A 23,585-nucleotide genomic window follows, 5' to 3' on the forward strand; every position below is an offset into this window, starting at 1 on the left:
ATAAGGAGCTCTCATTCACAAACTCCAAGCCAGCCCCAGCAGCTACTTATTCAAGTTCCCCAGGAGTAGAAAGCCAAGCCAAGAGGACTCACAAAGACCCAAGGCTGGGCAGGCACTGGGCCAGGGAGCTTGGAAAAGGAGATGCAAGGCCCCAGGCAGGGCCAGAGGGAGAGGAGAGGCAGGGGAATACATCAGCAGGTCCAAGTGTATGTCCACTTCCTTCCAGTCCCATTGCACTGCCCCACCCCTGCCAGCCAGGGAAGTGGCCAGGGTGGCCTGGGAAAGAGAGATGTCAACGGGGCCTATGGGAGAAGGGGCTTGTTGACTGCAAACTGTCCATTATGGCTCAGATTATAAGCATATTGCACAGGGCTCTCTGCACGATGCCGGGGAAATCCAATACGCTGAAAGGTTAATGCAATCAATTAGGGTGACAAGGAAGTAAAGTAAAGCCTTCCGAGTAGATGAAAAGGAGAGAGAGAGGGGGAGAGAGGGAGAGAGAGAGAGAGAGGGAGCTTTGAGTTGGGGGTGGTGGTGGTGACATGGGTGGTGGGAAGGCCAGGAGGGAGAGAAACTTAAGGGGTGCAGAGAGAAGGTCTGAAGGGGAGGAAAGATGGTCAGAGGCCAGGCGTCTCCACGATGGCAGAGCCAGCAGAAGAGGGCAGCCAGTGAGCTGAGCAGCACAGACTTTGGCCGTGCAATGCTCCTTTTTCTCTTCCCCCCCTCCCTGTCTGCCTTTTCTCTGGGGCTTGGAGCCTGGCTCCCACATTAGTCCCCAGTCACGGTGCCACACTAGGGGACTCTAGACAGAGCAAGTGCCCACTGAGTGACCTCCAGAGCCTTCTCAGCCAGAACTGCAGCCTGGCTGCCAGATTCCTGGCTGCTCCCCCTCCTCCAGCACCCAGGTCCTCCTTGCCACAGCCTGCAGCATATGGCGGTCAGGACTTCATTTTGCAGATGGAGAAGATGGCTCAGAGAGGTTGAGATCCTTCCTAGGGGCTTAGAAACAGACGTGAGAAACCCAGCACTACCCAGCCTACCCACAGGGGCTTGATCTTCTTTTACAGGTCCCTAGAATCAGGGGCCTTACCCTCCCCAAGGGCTCAGATTCAGAGGGAGCAAAGGAGGACCCCATTTCTTGGCAAAAAGAAATCACCAATTTGAAGTTAGTTAAAGGTGATAGGAGAGCCGGGTGCCAGTGGCTCAAGCCTGTAATCCTAGCTACTCAGGAGGCTGAGATCTGAGGATCGTGGTTCAAAGCCAGCCTGGGCAGCAAAGTCCGTGAGACTCCTAGCTCCAATTAACCACAAGAAAACCGGAAGTGGCGCTGTGGCTCAAAGTGGTGGAGCTCTTGCCTTGAACTGAAGAGCTCAGGGGCAGTGCCCAGACCCAGGGTTCAAGACCTACAACCAACAACAACAACAAAAAGGTAACAGGAGAAAAACACAGGGAGGCTGAGAGAAAGAACTCTAGAGCTGGCAGAAGAGAAGAGCTAGGACTTCCAGGAAGGAGGAGCCGAGCAGAGAAGGAGGTCCTAAGGAAAAGAGGCACAGGGCCTCTGTAACAGACCGGGGCTGCATGCGGCCTGCTGTGCCCCATCATGAGGCTCTGGATGACGGCCGTGGGTGCACTGCATGGCAGGGAACTGCACACCCAAACATGACAAAGAGGGAGGATGAGAGAGGGAGGATGAGAACAGGGACCTTGCAAGGTGGGGGCCAGTAAACTTATTTCTGTGAAGAACCAGTTAATGAATATTTCCTGCTTGGTAGATGAGTTTCTGATGTAGCCATTCTACTCTGCCACTGACAATCTGAAAATGAATGAACATGCTTTTTTTTTCCTTTCCTTTTCTTTCTTTCTTTCTTTTTCTTTATGTTGTGCCCATACTTGGGCTTGAACTCAAGGCCCCATACTTTTTTTTTTTTTTTTTGGGTCCGGTCGTGGGGCCTGAACTCTGGGCCTGGGCGCTGTCCCTCAGCTCTTCAGCTCAAGGCTAGCGCTCTACCACTTGAGCCACAGCGCCACTTCCGGCTTTTTTTTTCTTTTTGCTTATGTGGTGCTAAGGAATGGAACCCAGGGCCTCATGCATGCAAGGCAAGCACTCTACCACTGAGCCAGCTTCCCAGCCCAAGGCCTCATACTTTCACTTGGCTTTTTTGCTCAAGGCTGGTGCTCTGCCACTTGAGCCATACCTCTACTCCTGGCCTTTTGCTGGCTCATTGTAGAGAAGAGTTCTCACACACTTTCCTGACAGGGTTGGCTCTAAACCATGATTCCTCAGATCTCAGCCTCCTGAGTAGCTAGGATTACAGGCATGAGCTGCTGGTGTTGGCTGGTAAGGTTGTTTCTAATAAAACTTTATTTATTAAAAACAAACAAACAACAGTCTGTGGCCAAAAGTAAGCTAAGGGTAATAGTTTTCCCAGGTCTGCTCCAGAAAATGGAAGCCGCTGGAACTGGTTTTGAGGACTAGGATGTCTGCTCTGCAGTGTTGCCTGGGGACGGAGGGTATCTAGGCCCGTGCTTCAGGACAGATGAAACAAAACAGTGGTGCCCAGATGGACAAAGAGAAGCAAGAGAGCAAGGCCTGCCTGGTATGGGAAACTGATCCTGGAAAGCCCTTCCTTGATGCTTGAGTTTGTTTCCAATGGTAGGAAGGGGTGGAGGCTGGAGATGCCTGGAAGGAGCAGCCAGAAGGGAGGAAGGGGCCTGGGAAGAGAAAGGCAGGCAAGGGAGGACCCAGGAGTTGGTGCTGTAACCAGGGTGGTGCTGGCAGCAAAGGGAGGAATCCATGCGCCCCAGCAAGAGCGCAGGGCGCAGGCCGGGCCTGCCCTACACCGGGCCGCCTCTGATCACGTTTTCAGGGCCACTGCCTGCCAGCGCAGACAATGCTGGGGAGCCTTTGAAGTCCTAAAGGGATGCCGCGGTGGGAGCCTGGGGGGGGGGGGACTCTCCTCCCTTCCCCCCATCCTCCCTAGCGGGAGGAGGGCAACAGGACAAAACCCGGAGCCGGTTGCAGCCGAGGCCTCCCGAAACACAAGAGACAAAGGGAAAACAAACAGGTTTGGAGCCAAGCGCACGGTGCCGTGTCTGTGCCCTGCCCCGCCGAGAGCCAGGATGATGGATGGCTGCGGCCAGCCAGCTCGCCCGCCAGGCAGGCCCCTCTATTTACATAACACTGGCGTTCCACCGGTCACCTCTGACACCGCACTGCCTGGGGCCGAGGCCCGGTGGCCCTGCGGTTCCTCAAGCCACCAGGGGACTGTGACAGCCCGTGAGGACCACTGCCCAGCCTCTGGGAAGCCCTGGGCAAGACAGGACAGGGTGGCCCCTTCCCATCAGCGATTAAGGAAGGAGAAAGCCACTGGGCTCTTGAGACCCAGAGAAACAGCCTCTAAGGGAGAAGACAGAGCTGTGGGGTCCTCCAGGTAGCTTGAGCCCAGGCACCACGGTGCCCAGCTACCTGCGCTGCCTGGAGCATGAGCCTCCACCCAAGCCTGTTATCCATACACCCCCAGCTCACTTCCAGCCTAAGAAAGCAGGAAGCTCGCCTTCCGTGGCTCACGCCTGTCATCCTAGCTACTCAGAGATCTGGATTGTGGTTCGAAGCCAGCTCGGGCAGGAAAGCCCATGAGCCTCCTCATCACCCAAAAAGCTGGAAGTGGAGCTGTGGCTCACATGATAAGAGTGCTGGCCTTAAGCAACAAAAGCTCGAGGACAGCACCTAGGCCCTGAGTTCAAGGCCTGGGACTAGCACAAATAAACAAACACAAAGAACCATGCAGGATTGGTTCCAGTTGCTCCCATTCCCCGACTTCACAACAGAACCCAGCCCAAGGTGACATGTCTGTCAGGCCATCGGTGACTGCCAGGGGGTGGGAGCAAGGAGGACACAGGATCGGGGAAGGGGCTGAAGCCTTACCTTATAGCAGGTCCTGCAGGTACCTCGAACACAGCTGGGGGGTCACTCCATCCTGCGGGGGAGAAAGGAGCCTGTTAGCATTTTCAGAGGAAGCCCATGGCATCCCTACCCTCCATCTCTGTGTGTCTCAGGATTCCCTGTCACCCAGAGGTAGAAGGACAGATGATTCTAGGGCCAGGCAGAGGGGCTCAGCAGTTCAGGCGTGCACAGTGAGCCCTGATTGTGGCCCATTTAGGTACCAGAGTTGGAAAATTCAGCAAGTAGCAGCGACTGAATAGAGGGAAGTACAGCCCTCGTGAGACCCCTAACCAGGTAGTCAGACCATGCTTCACAAACTCTTCCCTGGAGAAAGATGAAGTGGGGACACAGAGGGGGCCCTGGTCACGGGCCCCCAGGCTCCTGTGAAGCTATCGTGACAGAGAGGGGATACAATGACAGAACACAGTGTCAATCACTCTCTCATTCTTATCTCCTGGCTCCTGGAAATAAAAATGGTAGACTCCCTGCAGTTACCTAGAGCACGTGCATGTCGAAGGGACAAGAGCAGATCAGCACCAGGCACCAGGAGGCCCGGTCCATAGGCACATGCTGTGGACAGTACTTTCCACTTGGGGTTATGCCAGCCCCCACTGGGGGGTCCATACGGGGTGAGGAAAATCTCTTGATAACATAAATCTCTTTACCCAACGTACAACTTGCCCCAGCTTTCAGGCTTACACCTTCTACCAGAGCAGGAATTCAGGGAGTCAAATTCAAGTGGAACAGACAAGTCTGTTGAAGGAAGATGCACGGAGCTTTCTGGCTGCCCACCCAGACCAGATGCTGTGAAGGTTTGCTGTTTGGTCCCTGTCCCTCCCTGTTCTCTCTCTCTCTCTCTCTCTCTCTCTCTCTCTCTCTCTCTCTCTCTCTCTCTCTCTCTCTCTCTCTCTCTCTCTCTCTCTCTCACTCACTCACTCGTGGCTTATCAATGATGCAAGAGGAATAACACCAATTTCCTTAGGCCATGTAATCCCCAAATCAGATTGGGGGGATTGCGAGAAATGAGGTGACCTTGTACAGGACTCCCGGAATGCCACCCAGTCCCACGGCCTGCTCTCCCGTTCCCAGGACATACTTAGACACATAATGCTAATTGTACCTGACATGCCCTCTTAAGGAAGGCTCTGTTCTCTGCCAGCATTTGCCGCCTCTGCTGGGCTCCTGGGGCACGGGTGCCCACCAGGGCAGAGCTCACCTTGCCAGACACAGGTTTTGAAAGGGCTGATGCCCAGACATAGATTGTTTTGGGGAGGGCCGCCCCATGGGGCATCAGACAGCCCTCCATCTGGCCTGGACAGGGGGAGCAGGAGGTGGGCGGCTGAGATATTGGGCAGTAGAGGGAAAAAAAGGAGAGTCCGTGCAGAGGTGGAAAAGGCAGGCCGAGGCCTGGTGAGTCAGAGACGGAGTTGGGGAGGAGAGGCGAGGTGGGCGAAGTAAAGGACTGTGGTCTAGGCCTTGGAGGCCCCGCATGGAGACCCCCTAAGTGTCCTCTGGAAGGCACTGGTTGGGCTTGGCTGGCAAGGCTCGCGTTCCGGCCGGAAGTATCATCTAAATCCTGTCCATCCCAAGTTCTCCTGCCTGCGATCTGTCAAGGCGGCCGGGCCAGCCTCCCTTGAACCCCCAAAGCCCCCCAACTCCGCAACTCCAATATCTCTCTTCTACCACCTTTTTCTCCCCTCCCCTCCTCCCCGGCAACTGTGCATTTATTAATTCATGAGGCACTAATTAGTTCTTTGTTTAATTTTGTGTTAAACAGACTGACCGGAATGATAACGACTTGCAGTGCGGTGTTGCTGTCCCCATCCACCCCTGTTTTCTGACAACAAGGGAGCGCGGGAGACCGGAGCGCTGAACCCAAATCCCTCAGCAGTTGCACTTCATTAAGTCAAAATGTGACAAGAAGCTTAGAGAGCAACTTGCAGATCTGATCACACAGAACAATCGGGAGGAAACTTTCCAAGAGTTGGTCGGGGTTGAGGGAGGGCGGGGGAGGGGCTGGGGATGTGTACATCCGGGTCTCCCGGACAAGCCTGCCCCACAGGCCCTCCCCTCCCCTGTCCAGGACAGGTAGCTTGGCTGACAGCAGCATGGATATTGTCTCTTGGGGGTATCTGGGACTCTGGGTGTATTCTAGGCTTCCACTTCATCATTCCTCTTTTCCTTCCTGGGCATCTTTTACTGTCTCCATTCCTCGCTGTACCTGGTGGGCTGTTTTTGACACTGTGAGTGAGTGAACCACATGCCCCAGGAGGAGCTGAAAATGAGAAAGTTGACCCCATCATGGAAAGAATCTTTCAGACTGAGGGGAGGTATAGAGCAACTAGAAAACTCCAGGATAGAGGTCCTACTGATGGAGGCTAAGTAAAATCCTTCTAGGCTAAGAAAGAAAAAGAATATGTTCAGAGGTCATGGAAGAAAGTGTCCGAGAGATCTCAGCATACCCATCTGCCATCTAACCATCCATCACCCCACCCTCCCCTATCCATCATCCGTCTATCTATCCACCCATCCACACACATCCAACCATCCATCCACCACTCACCCATCTATCCCCATTCACATCTATCCATTCCTTCTACCCTCCCTTCCATCCATCTATCATCATCATCTACCATCATTGATCTATCTACTCTCATACACACCCATACATCCATCTATCCATCCATTCATCTAGTCCATCCATCCACCATCTATCCATCCATCATCCATCTATCTACCATATCCATCCATCTACCATCCATCCACCATCCATCCATCATCATCCACAATCCATGCATCCATACATACACATACACACATCCATCCACTTATCCATCCATCCATCCATCTATCCATCCATCCACTATCCACTTATCCATCCATCCACCATCTACCTACCCATCATCCATCCATTCATCCATCCATCCAATATTCTTAATCATAACTACTCTGATCAGATAACTGAGGCTGGAAAGTTGAGGGCTCAGGAGAAGAGCCAGGTCCTGGGGCTTAGAGGCTATCATAGAATGACTGTTGGCAGGCAGCAGAGCTCCCAGTGACCATAGCCTCGCTGACCTCTTATCTGTCCATGTGGAAGAATAGATTCTTTGACCCCAGAGAAGTCAAACTGCCAACCCCATGAGCCATAGCACAACTAAGGACAGCGGTTTCAAAAGCAAATCCTGGGCTGGGATGTAGCTCAGTGGCAAAGTGCTTGCCTAGCAAGTGCAACGTCCTGGGTTTGAGCCCCAGAAAAGAAAAGAAAAAGTTAAAAAAATAAACAAAAAGAAAATCAAGCGCTGCCCTAAACTACAAGCAGAAGCCCTCACCACCTTCTATCCAGCCTATACCCTTTTGGGGGTGGCGGGGGGAGGGTGGCGGGTCCCGGGATTTGAATTGAGAGCCTGGGTACTGTCCCAGAGCTTCTTTTGCCCAAGACTAGCATCCTATCACTAGAGCCACAGCTCTACTTCTGGCCATTTTTTTTTTTTTTGGTAGATAATTGAGACTGGCTTTGAACTGTGATTTCTCAAATCTCCGCCTCCTGAGCTAAGATTACAGGCATAAACCACTGGTGTCTGGCCGGGTCGTAATTTCTGAAAAATGGTGCGAGGGAGACTGAGGAGAATAAAAGCAAAAGCACATCAAAAGTTGACCGAGGGAGGCCTCCTGTGCTGTTTTCCCTCCCTTGACTGCTGCACCTGTCCAGGGGAGGCGTGGCCTCCCTGGAGCCCGCCCAGCCCCCTGGCCAGGAAGTGAGTCTGTTAGGTCAGCCTGGCTCTCTCTTCCTCTGGCCAGAGCGGAGCAAGCACAGTGGTCTGCCACCCAAGCCTGGCAGCCCTTGGTTGCTTTCTGTTAATTTGCTGTCAGGCTGCCTAAGCAAACCAATTAAAACTAATCATTAATTATAAAAGAAAGTGAGAAGAGTAGGAAAGAGGGGAAGGTGAAAGATAGGGATGGGAAGGAGGAAGAGGGAAGAGGCTGAAGGCCCCCCGACAGGGGGCTCTGGATGGGGGGAGCAGGAGGCTGTGAGGGCAGAGATTTTGGAGTAGGAGGAGGCTAAGAAGGAAGGCAAAGGCAGTGTCCAGGAGTAAAGGGACAGACCAGGAGAGGCAGGGAGGGGAGAATGAAGGCTGCAGAGGCTCAGGGGCCAGTGTTCCAGGACCTGAAGATGTCCAATGCACTCACAGACCCCTCTGGCTGGAGCCAGGACCTGACTCAGGAGCGTCCATACACGGGAAGGCTCTGATGATGCAGAATGGGCCAGCCTGCTGCCTCCAACCCTACCTTCTCCCAGCCCTTGCAGGCCAAGGAGGCTCAGGGACAGCTGTCCGGTTGCCTGGCTCCCCACCCCCTAGCCCATGCTGTCCTAGACCGCTTCCCCATCCTCACACCCCCCTCTCCCTGGCCAGGCCTTTCACAGGGGTTGGGGCGATTTCAGCTGGGGAGTTGGGGAGGGGGCACAGACAACAAGGGGGCAGCGTCATGGAAACGGGCACTTTCATGGAGAAATATTCTGTTTGGCCTCCTTCCTTCATTGAAGAGCTGTCAGGAGCCCACACTGTCCCGGGACCAGGCGTGACAAAACCTATTTTCTGCCTCAAATTTGATTGATTAAAAAACTTTTTAGGAAAACCATGTTAAAAGAGTGAAAGAGAGAGAGAGTGGGTGTGAATGAGAGACAGACAGGCAGACAGGCAGACAGACAGACATAGAGGGGAAAAGAAAGAGAGAGAATACAAAGTGCCACCGGGGAGGAGGGCTGGGGAGAAAAAGGCCACAGGCAGGGGACAGTTCCCCCTGGGTCCCCCATCCCCCTTCCTCCCTCCGTCCTACTGCAGGGGACTGGTGTCAGTGGGACACCACTGCATAACCAGGCAAAACAGAAAGGTCAAAGGAAGCCTGAAATCTTCACACAGTGGTTAGGGAGACAATGAGGGGCCTCTGGCTCACCACAGACCTGCAGGTGCTAGCTCTGGACAGAGGTGGCTAGCCAGAGCGGGCTGCCTGTCCCCACACAGGGAAAAGAGCCTCAGGCCGGAGGAAGGCAGGGCAGCTGTCCAGGGTTAGGAGCAGGAGCAGGCCTCTAGACTGATTTTTTTTTTTTTTTTTTTTAGTCATGGGGCTTGAACTCTGGGCCTGGGCGCTGTCCCTGAGCTCTTCAGCTCAAGGCTAGCTAGCACTCTACCACTTGAGCTACAGCGCCTCTTCCAGTTTAGTCATGCTTTCTCCCAGTCCTGCTCCAAAGAAATCACCATGCATTTACTGAGCCCCACATACTATGCGTGTGATCCCCACGTCAGGCATGAGGAAAATAAAACAACGCAGTTATAAGTGCAGAGTTGGTGAGAGTCCACTTTGAATCTCACCTGTCACCGATCACCAGCTATGTAAGGACCCGCAGAAATAATGCTTAGCCCAGTAAGCGCTACTATTAGCTTCTACACACCTGTTTCTAAAAAGCTCGGAGAGGGCCAGGCTCTGATGGCTCATGCCTTTAAGCCCAGCTTCTCAGGAGGCTGAGATCTGAGGGTCACAGTGAGAAGTCAGCCAGGGCAGGAAAGTCCATGAGACTCTCATCTCCAATTATCCACCAAAAAGCCAGATGTGGAGCTGTGGCGCAAGTGGTAGAGCATTAGCCTTTAGCAAAAACAAAAACCAAAAAACTCCTCAGAGACAGTGCAGGGTGAGTTCAAGCCCTCATATCAGTGCACGCACACGTGTGTGCACACACATACATACACACATGCACACAAAGCTGGGAGAGATCCAAAAACTCTATTCCCAGGCATAAGCCCCAAAGACGAAACACAGGGATTCAAACAAAAATTTGTACACACAAATTGTTCACTATTCACAATAGTTAAAAGGGAGATGCAGCTCAAGGGTCCATGAATGAGGAATTGGTCCTCAGGAAATCTAGCCATACCATGGAGTACTATTCAGCTATAAAAAGGCAGGAAGCCCGGGCTGGGAAGGTGGCTCAGTGGTAGAGCACTTGCCTTGCATGCTCGAGGCCCTGGGTTCGATTCCTCAGCACCACATAAGAAAAAAGCCGGAAGTGGCGCTGTGGCTCAAGTGGTAGAGCGCTAGCCTTGAGCTGAAGAGCTGAGGGACAGCGCCCAGGCCCAGAGTTCAGGCCCCACGACTGGACCAAAAAAAAAAAAAAAAAAAAGGCAGGAAGCCCTGATACCTGCTACGACATGGAAAATGTACCATACATGATTCTGGTAATACCAAGTGTATCTAGAACAGGCCAGTCCATACAAGCAGATCTGTGGTTGTCAGACACTAGACAAAGAGAAGAATGGGGAACAACTGCTAATATTAGAGTGTGGAGTTTCTGGAAAAAAAATCTGAAACTAGAGATTGGTGATGGTTGTAGACTCCTATGAGTGTACTTAATGCTCTTGAATTGTACACATTGGAGCTGGGCACTGGTGGCTTCACACCTGTAATCTTAGCTACTCAGGAGGCTGAGATCTGAGGATTGTGGCTTGAAGCTAGTCTGGGCAAAAATGTCTGTGAGACTTTTATTTCCAATGAATTGACAAAAAACAAACAAACAAAAAACAAACCTGGAAGTAGAGGTGTGGCATAAGTGGTAGAGTCCTGCTAGCCTTGAGCAAAACAACAAAAAAGCTCAGAGACAGCTCCCAGGCTCTAAGTTCAAGCCCTTGGACTGGCACACATACCAACACACAATGAAGGTCACACTGGTACACTTCATAGTATGCACACTGTGCCACAATCAGATTCTGTGACATGGCTCAGGAAAAGAAAGGTGTCTCAGCTCAGCAGCGGCGTGAGATAAGTCTAACCAGCCGTAGAAAAATGCGGTCATTCCCAAAGGGTCCTTCTGTCCCTCCAACCCAGTTGAAGGATGAGATTTGCCACCTGAGCTATCATCCCTGGGCAAGAAGAGCTCTGTAAACACACACTTCAGGAAGGCCACGTGATCTCCTTGATGGGCCTCCCCTTAACGCCCCCCCCCCATTCAAGTCCCAGTGACTCTGTGTCCCACCCACCACCGCTACCCTGCGCACAGAGACAACGTTTTCTTCTCCAGCGTGGATCTCCAGATAACTTCTGCTGCTACTCCGCCTCTGGAGAGCAACAAGCTTTTCTCTCTCAGCTCTGCCTTCATGACTTCCCCACCCCCAGGGCTCTAGGGCTTTCCAAGGTGGAGCAGTCCAACCAGAAGGAAAGCCTCAGGTAACCCAGGGCCAAGGGCTCCAGGGGTCCCCTACGTTCTCATCTCCTGCTCCCTGCCCACCCCCCTCCCCGCCCCTCTCCTGCCTACTCCTGAATGCCTGTGCACACAGCAACCCCTGCCTTGGCCCGGGAACTGTCAGGAGATCAACAAACAAAAGCTGCTTCTTGACAGGGAGTCATTTATATTTTAGCTTCGTTCCATTATCCTAACGAATCCTTCATCAGCAGATGCAATATTAACAGCAGAAAATCAGCTCATTACATCCGGGGGGATTTCATCAAGTCGGCAATCATGTGTGCAGCTCCCCAAGCCTTCAAGAGGCCAGTGGGGCTGTTATTTATTTATTTTGTTACTTATTTATTTAATTTTTTTGGGTTCTTTCCACATAATTGCGCCGCATCTCAGATCTTTAATAAATAATTTGTAGGTCCTGAACTGCAGACGGCTTTGCTCTCTGCCACGAGAGCCTGCATTAGCCAAAATATTTACCAATATTTAGAAGTCATTAGACTCAGGAGGGAAATGGGGAGGGGGTTACTCAGCTCTTCCGGAAACAGCCTGGTTTGGGGTGATAGGGTCTGGCCCTCAGTCTTGTCCTGTGGTCCCGTCTCTGAGTCTGAGGGCCTTAGACCCTCTCTGCAGGCCATGGCTTGCTTAGTCTGGTGGGAGTTTCTCAGAGAAACGGGGTGGGAACTCGGAGAGACTGGGCCAGGCCCACCTTGGGGGCACTTCCGGTCTTCTCGAGGCTGATGGGCTGGCACAGCAGCAGGGGCTGTTCACATGGGGTTGCTGGGCACTTACTGCCTGCTACCCGGTGCCGCTCAGCGGCTAAGAACCAAGAATCTGACCCATTCTTCTCTCCTTCTTCCCACAGCTGCGCCTCCAACCTCATTACAAAGGGACACTGAGGGGCTGGAAGGCATACGTGCCCCATTTTACAGATGTGAACACAGAGGTTCAATAAACTTCAGCTCTCTGCTCCAGGCAGCATGGTGAGAGGAGGAAAAAATCCAGTCTCCCGGTGGCTCTGCAGAGCCTCTGTTCTTTCCACGTGCTTTCCAGTCTGTAGTCCAGCCTTCCAAAGGCTTTTGGCTCTAAACCTCCAAGGCTGGCGTGGCCACCAGCGCTGATGGGCACCCCCGCTGCCACCACGGGCTGGCCATGCTTTCACAGGTTTTTCCCAGCGGGGGCTGGATTTCTGCCCAGCCAGGAATGTGCTCCCAGGATGTCAATTCTAATCTCCCCAGCGCTCTGACAGAATTAAGCTCCAGTTTGTCGGACAACATCCCAAAGTTTCAGAAATCCAGGGCAGACTCTCTAATCAGGCTGCAGGACAAAGGTCTGGCCTGACCCTGTCACTTCCATTTATTCCTCCTGTCTGTCTCCAGGCCTCAGCCCTTTCTGAGGCTTCCTCCAGCCTCTGCCCTGCCCTGGCCAGCGTGCTCCCCCCCCCCCCCCCGCCTCCCAGCTTTCCCCCACCCAACCCCATTTCTCCCTGCCGCTAGGCTCCTGGCCGTCAGCTGCTTACTTGAGGGAGCTCTGTGCTCACTCATCTCCCTGGCTCCCGAGAGGGGCTCCTTCGAGTACCTCTAGAGTATCTGGCTGAAGCCAGGCCTGGCCAACCTCTGTCCTGTTCCAGGGGTCTCAACCAACTTGCCAGTTAGCAAGAAGTGACAACTGTCTGCAACCAGAGGCACCCTGAACAGAGGACAGGCTGGGCCTGTGGCCAGGACTCAAGCTCTTGGCTCTAAAGATCAGCAGGCTGCTGATGGCTCACACCTGTAATCCACGCTACTCAGGAGGCTGAGCTCTGAGAAACAAGGCTTGAAACCAGCTTGGGCCAATGAATCCCATTGGAGCCTCTGATCTCCAATTAACTAGCAAAAAAAACCTGGAAGGGGAGCGGTGGCTTAAGTGGTAAGAATGCCAGACTTAATTAAAAAAAAAAGAAAAAGAAAAAGCCAAGTGAGAGCATGAAGCCCTGAATTCAGGCCCCAGGACCAACACAAAAATGAACACATAAACAAATGTCATTATTTATCTGCTTAAAAAATACAAATAAAATAAAGGACTGTGGAGTCCTTAGGACGGGGCACGAGGGACCTGAGGGTTGACTAACAGGGCCAGAAGCACCCTAGACAGAAGGAGGAGGAGTACCCCAGACAGAGGGAGGAGGAAGATGTACCTTCCTTCTGTACTCTGTGCCACACCCAACCGGCTTGGGAGCCCCAAGCTCTCCTGTGCATCTAGAGTACTAGAACCTGCATCTCTTTCCAGCTGGGGTTGTACCCATTGCTGGTTAAAAGACGCAAGGCCCTGTGGTGGGTATACAGAAAGGCGTGGCGGGGGTGGGGTACGGCTTTGCTCCCATTTTGGGGGCAGAGGGCCACAAAAGGCATATGGACAGTCAAGAGGATGCCCAGGACTATGGTACCTGAGCTGCCCACAAGGCTGGATCCCTGGGCAGGTGCTTCCCAGGCAGGGGCAGGAAAACACATTCAAAGGTATGAGAAGGAAGAAATAAATGGAGATGCCAACTTGCTGGGTTTTTCTTTTCCTTCCTTCCTTCCTTCCTTCCTTCCTTCCTTCCTTCCTTCCTTCCTTCCTTCCTTCCTTCCTTCCTTCCGTCCTTCCTTTTCTTTCGTTCTGATCTTCCAGAAGGCATGGGAAATCTAAACTAGCCAGGATGGGGGTGGGGGCGGTGGGGGTGCCCCAGAAGAGCTGCCCAGCTGGCAGGCAGCACAGAAAGTCCTGGCATGCCACAGGTAGGCAGGGCCATTCTAGGGCGTCTCCAGTTGTGCCCGGTGACCAGGCTTCTGCAAGTCTCGCCGGCTTCTCTGGCCAGGACGCAGGGAGTGAAGACCCCCTTCCTAGCAGGCTGCTGGGGGCTTTACCTTTAGAGTCCTGGACTGGCTGAGCTGGGGAAGGAGGGAGGGGATGGCAGTAAGGAGGGCGTGGCCCCTCAACAAATCCTTTCTCTGAATTCAAATCACCAGAATATTTTTACCTAATAATAGAAAAAAGAAAAGTCTATGAAGGCTTCAGTGAAGAATGGATGACTGCCCACTTGTCCGCACTTTCTAGAAAGCCCTTGGTTTCCTACCACTCTGGTCCCCCTCTTCAATTCCCCCCCCAAGAAAAAAACCTTGCACCTTTGCTTCTCTACCTTTCCATCCTCCTCATCTTTTCTTCCTTGCAATGAAGGGGTGAGTTACTAGGGATTTGTTTCTTTTCTTTCCTTTTTTTTTTTTTTAATGCTGTTTATCAGCAGATTGTGTGGAGCTGAGTGGCGTGAGCCTCACCCTGCTAAATAAAGCTTTGGTATTTCTGATAAAGCCATCAAATTCCTTATCGCACTGACACAAAGTGCATTTAAAGAGACAGACACCCTGTCCCTCCCTCCCCATGGCCCCTCCCCTGCCACTCAGTTCAGATTTCCAACTGCTCAGACACCAAATACGGCTCCTGAGGATGTGGGTGAGGGGCCGGGGAGAGGGGGTCAAACCCTCTCTAGCTCCCACCCTCCGAGCTCAGAGCTGCCAGTACAGCTGAATCAGAGACTGGCTGAGGGTGTGGCACTCTGCTTCCGGACCCAACTTCTTGGACCAGAAGGAAACTATCAATAGAAACATCCCCTGAATCAGGGGATGTCCTCTGAAGCAGGACAATCCTGTGTTAGGACAACAGCGGGCAGAAGGATGAACCCTGGGGAGATTCGGGCCCGTGAGGCAAGCCCAGGCACTGTGAGCGGCCTGGCCTGGCCTCACCATGGCAGGTAGCAGGTGCAAGGATGGGTGGAGAGGAGACACAGAAGCTCACTGGACTCGGGGTCAACTAGGACTGTACGATGCTGACTGACCATTGGCCAGGTGCTCGGCAAAGGCCTGACTCCTCACACAGCTCCCCAGCGTCGGCAGGATCCTTTGACAGATAAGGAAACCAGGCCCCAGCCCCACTCCACGGAGCCAGGGACTCCAGCACAGCCTTGCCTATGCTGCACCCATGACAGACGCTCCTCCCCGAATCCAGGGGCACCCTGACCTCTAGGTCAGAGTCCTGCCTGCCCTCCCCCTTTAGGATTCCACAAAGACAGGACTTCCTGTGTGTCCCAGTGTCCCCTCCCACCTCCCCAGCCTCGGCTCGGCAGCCCCTGCGCCCACACACAGCCTCTTGGTTGAAGAATCAAATTTATTATTTTTAATTATTTTGATTTATCAAAGCAACAGCTACAATCATATTAGGCCAACTTGGCTTCTTGGCATTTAACAGATACAGCTGTTACAAGACTCCTCCAGACTCCATAAAACAGCTCGCCTGTCCACCTGCTCCCCTAAAGGGCTCATCGGGCCACCTCTTCAAGATCCCCAAATTGAGGGATACCAAACACTCCCCTGCCCCCCGCCCCCGAGACTTCTGTTCCTCCCTTGTCAAAAGCACATGTAGCTAGAAGTCACCAAGGACCCAAGGATTGGAAAGCAACCAGCCAGGGCCAAGCTGCCATGTGCTTGAGACATGGCCATGGCCATCCCTGGCTGCCCCCTGGCTCTTCTGGAACCCCGACCCACTGGCTGGGGGTGGGGGGCGGGGAGGGGGGTGTCTCCCGCACGCCACCCTCAGCAGGCCTCTAAAGCAACAGCTCCTCTATCCTACACCAGTGACCAGGCCAGGACACACATGAGCCAGGTTAGTCTGCAGACCCCTGGCTCCAGGATGAATGGCTGGACTTTGTGTATAAAGAAGGAAGGAAGCTATGGCACAGAAAAGAACATGATTTGTCCAAGCATCGCATAAAAACAGCACGACCAGAATTCACACAGACTCAAGTTTGTATTACAAACCCTTGCTCTTTTGGTCATAACGCCTTCCTGTTTTGTTTTGTTTTTTTCTTTTTTAAATCAGGGCCTTGTATTTTGACTTGGCTTTTTTACTCTAGGCTGGTGTTCTACCACTTGAGCCACACTTCTACTTCTGGCTTTTTGCTGGCTAACTGGAGGTAAGAGTCTCACAGACCTTCCTGTCGGGGTTGATTTCAGACTGGGATCCTCATATCTCAGCCTCCCCAGCAGCTAGGATGACAGCTGTGAACCACTGGCACCCAGCATCATTTCCTTCCTTTACATCTGGGAGACACACATCCTGCCCACACACAATGTTTAGGAAACTAAAGAGACAGGCTCCTGGAGCCCAAGGACTTAGAATCTAGGGTACTGGGGAGGCAGCCCCAAACCACAGTTCTCCATAGGAGACCCAGGTCCATCAGAGCACGAAGGAGCAGCTGACCCACCTGTGGGGCATGGGAGTTTGGGGGAGGTGGGGGCTCCATCAAGGAGTTGGACTGCCTAATCCTAGAACCTGGGTCCAGCAGCCTGGCTGGCACAATGAGAGAAGATTGAGCCCAGTGAGAGAGCAGAAGAACTGCACTTCAAAATTCTAAGCAGAACTGTAAGTCACCTAAGGTCACTGGTCAGTGTGGGGGGGAGGTCACTGCCAGTGCGGGAGAGAGGTCACTGCCAGTGTGTGTGGGGGTCACTGCCAGTGTGTGTGTAACTGCCAGCAGGGTGGGGGTGGGGGAAGGGAGAGGTCACTGCCAGTGCCCAGGGAGAAGGCAAATCTTGAGGTCAGTAGTTCAGAGACGGTCTTTAAACGCAACACCTCTTAGTGCAGAGTATCTTCATACCCAAGTACTAGTAAGCAAGCGAGGCTCTGACCAGGAAGCCCCAGATGCCTCATCCAGAGACTCGGACGGGCCCTGAGGCACTTACTTCTTAGCTGCAAGCCCTGAACTCTGGCAGGCACCAATGGACATGGTATCTGGAACCTCGGAGGTCAAGTTTCCTTATCTAGAAAGTGTGCATGAAGATAGTGTCTGTCTCAGAGGATCGTGGCAAAGACTCAAAATAATGCGTGAAGCTCTGGGCAGAGGATCTACACGTTTGTCCTGTGCAAAATGTAAGAATGGCTGTCACGGCCATGCACATCTTCACCCGCATGCTTTTCCTAGCCAGGCATGGTACCAGGGAGAGAGGCTTTGGGGCTGCTGGGGGCAGCTGAGATTGGAGAGGAAGTTGGTTGTTGCACAGGAGGGCTCAGGAACTGGCAAACATGACCGAGAGGGATCTTAAGCATGGGGTGGGGAGGGGGGGCTTGGGCTGTCACATTTGCCTATCAAAAACTGTACATTCACCCAGCTTTGCACCGGATTCATGCCCTAATATGGGCCCTGCAGCTTTCTGGGTTATTTCGAGTACATGTGATAATGACTCTAGGCTTTGCTTCTGCTGCCCCCAGAAAACTTTCCATGTGGGGAAAGGAGAGGGAGGACAGTTGGCAAAGAACGAGAAGGACACAGGAAACCCAAGGTCAGACAGTACTGAGAAAGTGGGCACAGATGGGTGAGCGACAGGGAAAGAAGGAGCAGGGGCTAATCAAGGGGCGGGGTGGGAGCCAAGGTGAAGAGAGACAGAGATCTGGGCGGGACACAGGGACAGAGATCTGGGCGGGACACTACTGCCCGAAGCCCCAGGAAATACTTCAAGGCACAGCTTGTAACTCTTAAGAGAGAGTTTAAGAGCAAGGGTGCCCTTGCTCATAAGTCTGCTGAGGGTCTCTTTTGTACAGCGGCCAATCTGAGCCCAGGGTCCCTTCAATTCTTTGATTTATTTACATACTAATTATCTTTCTGCCCAACCTTGGCCGGTGGACTCCAGGCGGCAGAGGGTTAACCAGATAGAGGGACTGCAGGGCTTTGCCTTCACTCTACCTCCATTCTACAGTTCCTATCACCTACCTCCCCCACCCCCTGATCTTAGGAGGAAAAAAAACCCATCAAAATAACTATTTTATGTCTCCAAATATGCAGATCATTTTCTTTAATGAAAGATGCTTGACGTCTCCGATCCAATTAATATGCAAATGCAGGAGAGGATTTATTTGTGACATTCTGTCTGGGTGAGAGAAAACAAAAAAGGCCTGTTAACCAAAACACTAATTGCTGTGACTGATTGTCACATATCATCATTTTCATAGGATCTCCTCCATTCTGGGCTCGCGGGGAGCTTGCAACCAGAACTCACTCCACAACAGGCATCAAGGAGAAACAGGACAACTGGGTACCTGCCAACTTGTCCCCCTCACTGTCAGACCCCGAGTTGGGCTCAAGGAAGCCGAAGGTCCGTCTGGCTCTGATCGCCAGGCTTCTAGCTCTGACCTTCCATGGCCACTCTACCTCCCTTCCTAGGCTGCGGTTCACCTCGTGAGTGGAGTCCTGCAAACTAAAACAAGGGAAGCTCCGGTCTCTACAGCATCCAGCCGTGGCCTCAGCCCATCTAACCTCCCGGCCTTGGTGAGGACAGCTCCTTTTATGCCACCTGATCCTCCTGTGAGAAACAGAGGCAGGCTTCTGTGATGGGGAAGAAGAGGGGTCCCCAAGCAGCCTCTCTGGGGCTCCTCAGTCACCTCTCTCCATCTCTCTTTCTCTTTTCCCTCAAGGTCATCCCAGCACCTGTTGAAAAGCCACGCCTATGGGAATGGAGACGTGACCCGCCGTGGTGTCTTCTCCTTGGTTAGACCAAGAGGATCTATGGAAATTCCCGACGACTTCCAGGCACCAGCTGAGGCTGGGCAGACGCCTGTGCGGAGGCCTTGCCCCGCCCCCCCGCCCCCCGTGGCTGAAGCGAGGATGTTCCAGAAGGACTACCAGGCTTGCTTTTCCCCTTTTTGCTTTAGGGATGGTAAGTAGGGGCGTGAGGTCAGACAGGTGCCCCTCTTCCCAAAGACCAAGGGGAACAGGAAAGGAAAAGGTATGTCTTGCTCAAGGTACATAGCCAAGGACAAGAACATTCTGGATGCCACCTAGTTCCAAGCCCAAGACCAAAGGGAGCCAGAAGATTCTCTAACGTGGCCCTTCTTCCCACACAGGGGTCAGGGTGAGGGGAGAGCACAGGACACCTTGGTCTTAGGGTCCAGCCCCTTGGGAAACTAATTTCATCCATCCAGTTCAAAAATCCTGGGAACTCAAGGAAGTTGAGTTTTCCAGCTTCCCCCTCCACAAGGACCTCGAGACTCTCGAACTCATGGTTGGGTTGGCAGAGTAGGCAATGGTGAGTAGCCAGGAGGGTCTCTGAATGTTGGGAGGTGTTGACTGAGGGCTCTGACACACCAAGATGCAGCAAGCGTGCACCCGACATTGATGGGTCCCCCACTCCGCGGCCGCGCTGCCCCTCCCCGCCTCGGCCCAGCCATGGTGGTGACGAAGATGGCCGCATCCTACTTAATTCCCATCTCAGCCATCGCCAGCGCCTGCCCCAGCCCAGCTGCCTCCCTCGGGCAACTCCACCAATGGCCTCCAGGAAGAGCTGGCGCCAGGGTAGCATGGGGCAGACGCTCTTCCCCCCACAAAAGGCCTGCCCCCGCACCCCAAGAACAGGCTCAACAAGATGCCATGCGGGGGTGCTTGGAAGCCTTCCGGGAAGAGCGTAACCCTGGCACCAGTCCTGCCGGGAAGGAGGTGAGCTGGGTCTGCCACTCCGTCTGCCGCTCACCTGACTCGCGCCCACGGCGGCGGAGCACCAATGGGGGGAGTGCGTGGGTGCAGACGGGAGGCGGGCATCATGGCGCCAGGAGCCAAGCGAGGAAGGGCTGGCGGCTGGGAGTGGCATCAGGTTGGCTGGTCAGCTGAACAGTGCCCTGGCTGTACACTGGCATGGGAAGGCCCCGCCCGCCACAGTGGATGCTGAGTAGAAGCCTGAGAAGAAGAGTACGTACAGTGCCTTCCCAGTGTCTTCCCCATCTGAGAAGCGCCCACTTTCCCCCCCAGCCTGCCCACCGTAGTAGCTGAGCGAAAGAAGACAGATTTCACTTCTCTTTGGAGGCTCACCACACAGCCCGTGGGGCGCTGGGACACGGGGCATAATGCTGCGCCTCACCATGCCATGATTTAGAACCCCTTTAAAACAAACCCATCTGTCCATTAAAACCACCCATAAAACAAAGAGTGAGTGAGCACAGCTCAGAGCAGTCTATGAAAGCCAGGCGCCTGCGCCCACCCCTGCCTCACCCTTCCCCTCCCCAGTGCCCGGCGGAGGGCAGTGGACGCCTTATGGGACACAGCCAAGTCAGGTCTGGCTGACCAGCGGCTGATACTGTGCATGGAGGAGGTATGCATTGCAGGCGGCTCTGTCATGGTCTAGAAGGAGCCGGGACCGTGATGCACTCTATCTTTCTTTTCTTTCTTTCTTTTTTCTTTTTTTTGGCCATGGGACTTGGACTTAGGGCCTGGGCACTGTCCCTAAGCTCTTCTGCTCAAGGCTGGCACTCTACCACTTTGAGCCACAGCGCCACTTGCGGTTTTCTGGTGGTTCATTGGAGATGAGTGTCATGGACTTTCCTGCCCGGGCTGGCTTTGAACCGTGATCTTCAGATCTCAGTCTCCTGAGTAGCTAGGATGACAGGTGTGAGCCACTGGCGCCCTGTTAGGAAGATTCCTCATTCTATCAGTCTCCCCTGTCCACCTTCCCCAATGGTAATATCATCACTAGTACCTCCACATGTTCTACATCTCTTATCCCTACTCTGCAGCCTGGCTACGGGCACAGTCCTTTTTGTTTGTTTGTTTGTTTGTTTGTTGTTTTCTTTTGCCAGTCCTGGGGCTTGAACTCAGGGCCTAGCCGTTGTCCCCAAGCTTTTGTGCACAAGGCTAACGCACTACTACTTGGACCACAGTACCACTTCTGCTTTTCCTGGTGGTTAATTGGAGATAAGAGCCTCACAGTCTTTCTTTCCCTGGGCTGGCTTTGAACCACAATCCTCAGATCTCAGACTCCTGAGTAGCTAGGATTATAGGCGTGAGCCACTGGTGCCTGGCTCACAGTCTGCTTCTTCTGGTCCATCTCAGGTGACTGCTCTGGGAGCCATCCAGACTTCATGCACCTGCCAACCCCAGAACTCTCTTTCGCTTGCTCCTCAAAGTTCTCAAGTCTAAACAAAATCAGCAGGGGTCAGCCTCAAACTCACAGCCGAACACTAGCATCTTCCCCAACCATGCTGACCCCTTCGGGTTCTTGGAGGTGACACGTTAGGTTTCCACAGTCCCAGACATCACAAAGCTCCCATCTCTTGGCTCCAAGGGGTAGAAGGCTGATGTCCACCTCCCCCCCTCCCCCCAGCTTTAAAAACCAGCATAGAGTCCATGGGTTCAGGTCAAAGGCCACGTGGTCCAAGCAGGAGTATAAATAACCAGCAAATCCCTTCCCAGGCCTGCGGCCCCTCCCCAGCACCAAGAACCTTTCTGAGGAAATCAAAGTGAACACAACTGTTACCAAGTCACTACTAAAATATTTACCAGCCTGGCGAAGTGCCGAAGGTGCTTGGCACCGAGTGTTTGCTTATTTACAAGGCTGTTTTAAAGGGTAGAAAGCAAAATAAGGTAACCCGAGCTATTAAACCAAGGGGCCAGGTGGTGCCTACTGGCTGCCAGCTGCGAGGGGCACCCTGGGAGCTAGAACAGCGCCGTGGAGACCCCACCAAAAAGGGTCAGGGAGGCACACAGATAGGTTTTGGGGCCCAGGAACAACCAGTCCACCAGCAAGGGTGAGAGATCAGGGAAGGGGGACAGCGAATGTGCCCGAAGGTAGAGACCTTCTTCTCCTCCCTCCGCCAAACCAGCTGGGCCCCAGCATGAGCCCCAGAGTCACCCCTGGATTCCTACATGCTCACCCCAAAGGACAACCAGAGCATATGGAGGAGAATGACCCAGGGATGGGGAGGGGGCAGGCGAGCAGGCCCAGAGGAAAGCAGGCGTGGGGGGCGGGCTGGGATCCTGGCAGGGGGACAGAAGCGGGACCGAAGGGGACCTGGAGAGAGAAGACATTCAAGCTTTCTCTTCCTTCATTTTCTTTGAAGTTTCCCTTGTGGTTTGAATTTAATTCTGATTTTCTCAACTTTAGCAGATTGAAGTTGAAATAACCTACAAATTACTTAATGTGTTGTAAATCTGGGGGAATTCAGGGGTAATGGGGACCACATGTTGGCTGGGAAGGAGCCCACAGAGGACTGAAGGGGGAGCCAGGCCTCACAGGCCTGCAGGTGGTTGTCACAGCAGGGGTAGGGATGCTAGATGCCCACGCATCCTCTCCATGCCCCCCCCTCCAGGGAGGGGGCTGGGGTTTCCCTAGGGGTGGGAGGGAGGATTCCCCAGCTGGCCAAGGAGCCTTGGCCTGACACCGTGAGAAAGTGTTAAGACCACAGACTGACCAAGTTGCAGACTGGGGCCGCCTGGTGACCGTGGACACCGGGCAGCCAAGTAGGCCGTATGCCAGGCATCCGCCAGGCCCCTCGGCCTCGCCAATGCCAAGGCTGGCCGCTGCTGTGTGCTGTGTGCGTGTGGCTGTCAGCTGAGCTCCTGCCTCCCGCTCCCCCTCCCGCCCTCCCTCTTCCGCAGACTTCTCTCAAGTACTGAGCCATATGGCTCCAGTTAAGCTCCATATTTTTCCTTGTCGATTGAAGAGACACACTTTCCTCTTTGCCAGACAGTTTGCAGATTGCTCTGTTGGCTCAATTTCTTATTGGATTTCTCAAAAAACCTGACATTTTAAATTAATTTACAGCCACAACAAAAAGAGTTCAGAATTTTAATGGTGTTGTAAGTAATTTTTAGGTAATCCACTCCAGATTTTGATATTAACCTCTGAAACTGGAGTTCATTCAGCTACTATGTTACACTACACAGTGAGGTCTAGGCCTAGGGCAGGTTGGGGGGTGCTGGAGAGATGGGGGGGGGGTGGAGATAGTGGATCTGGGAAGCACTTTTTTTTCTCTCTAGGAAACCCAAGGGAAATCCTGGACAGGTGAGTGGGTGGGTGAGGAGGGGGAGGAAGGGAGACATGGCAGCTGAGTGTCTTAGGGCCTTAGAGAGTAATTCATGCGTAACTGCTAAATGTCACCAGGCGACCAGGCTCAGCACCCTCTGAGGCCCTTAGGTCCAAAAATGGGGTGAGGCTCCATCTCCACTGCATCCCCAAATAATAGCAATGACAGTAATCATAGCTGTGACATTCCCTGTGGTCAGGCCTTAATAAGTGCTTGGCACCTCAGTCCATCTCTGGGGATGGGAGTTCTCCACCAAGAATCAGCTCTGTAATTTAGGGAAGGCTGACCATGGCCCTTCTGGTGTGTGTGTGTGTGTGTGTGTGTGTGTGTGTGTGTGTGTGTGTGTGTGTGTGTGTGTGTGTGTGTGTGTGTGTGTGCGTGTGTGTGTGTGTGTGTGGGTCCATCCCAGTACTGAGGCCTAAACTCAGGACCTGGGTGCTGTCTCTTAGCTTTTACACTCAAGGCGGGAGCTCTACCATTTCTGGTGGTTATTAGAAGATGAAAGTCTCACACGCTTTTCTAACAGGGCTGGCTTCAAACTGTGATCCTCCGATCTCAGCC

The 23,585-nt window shown here is 53.3% G+C and overlaps 1 protein-coding gene across 3 annotated transcripts in view; it reads right to left on the reverse strand.

The window, feature by feature from the left end:
• The window catches only part of Casz1 (castor zinc finger 1), a 152,360-nt gene that overhangs the window by 63,092 nt on the left and 65,683 nt on the right, over positions 1 to 23,585 (reverse strand). For all 3 annotated transcript variants that reach the window (XM_070037340.1, XM_070037337.1, XM_070037338.1), the window contains exon 3: positions 3,926 to 3,977. The gene's annotated coding sequence lies outside the window, so the exon portion shown is untranslated. The remainder of the gene's footprint in view (positions 1 to 3,925; positions 3,978 to 23,585) is intronic.

Source organism: Dipodomys merriami, unplaced genomic scaffold (assembly GCF_024711535.1).
Source record: "Dipodomys merriami isolate MVZ:Mamm:240054 unplaced genomic scaffold, mDipMer1.0.p SCAF_28, whole genome shotgun sequence".
In the NCBI taxonomy this organism is placed as follows: Eukaryota; Metazoa; Chordata; class Mammalia; order Rodentia; family Heteromyidae; genus Dipodomys; species Dipodomys merriami.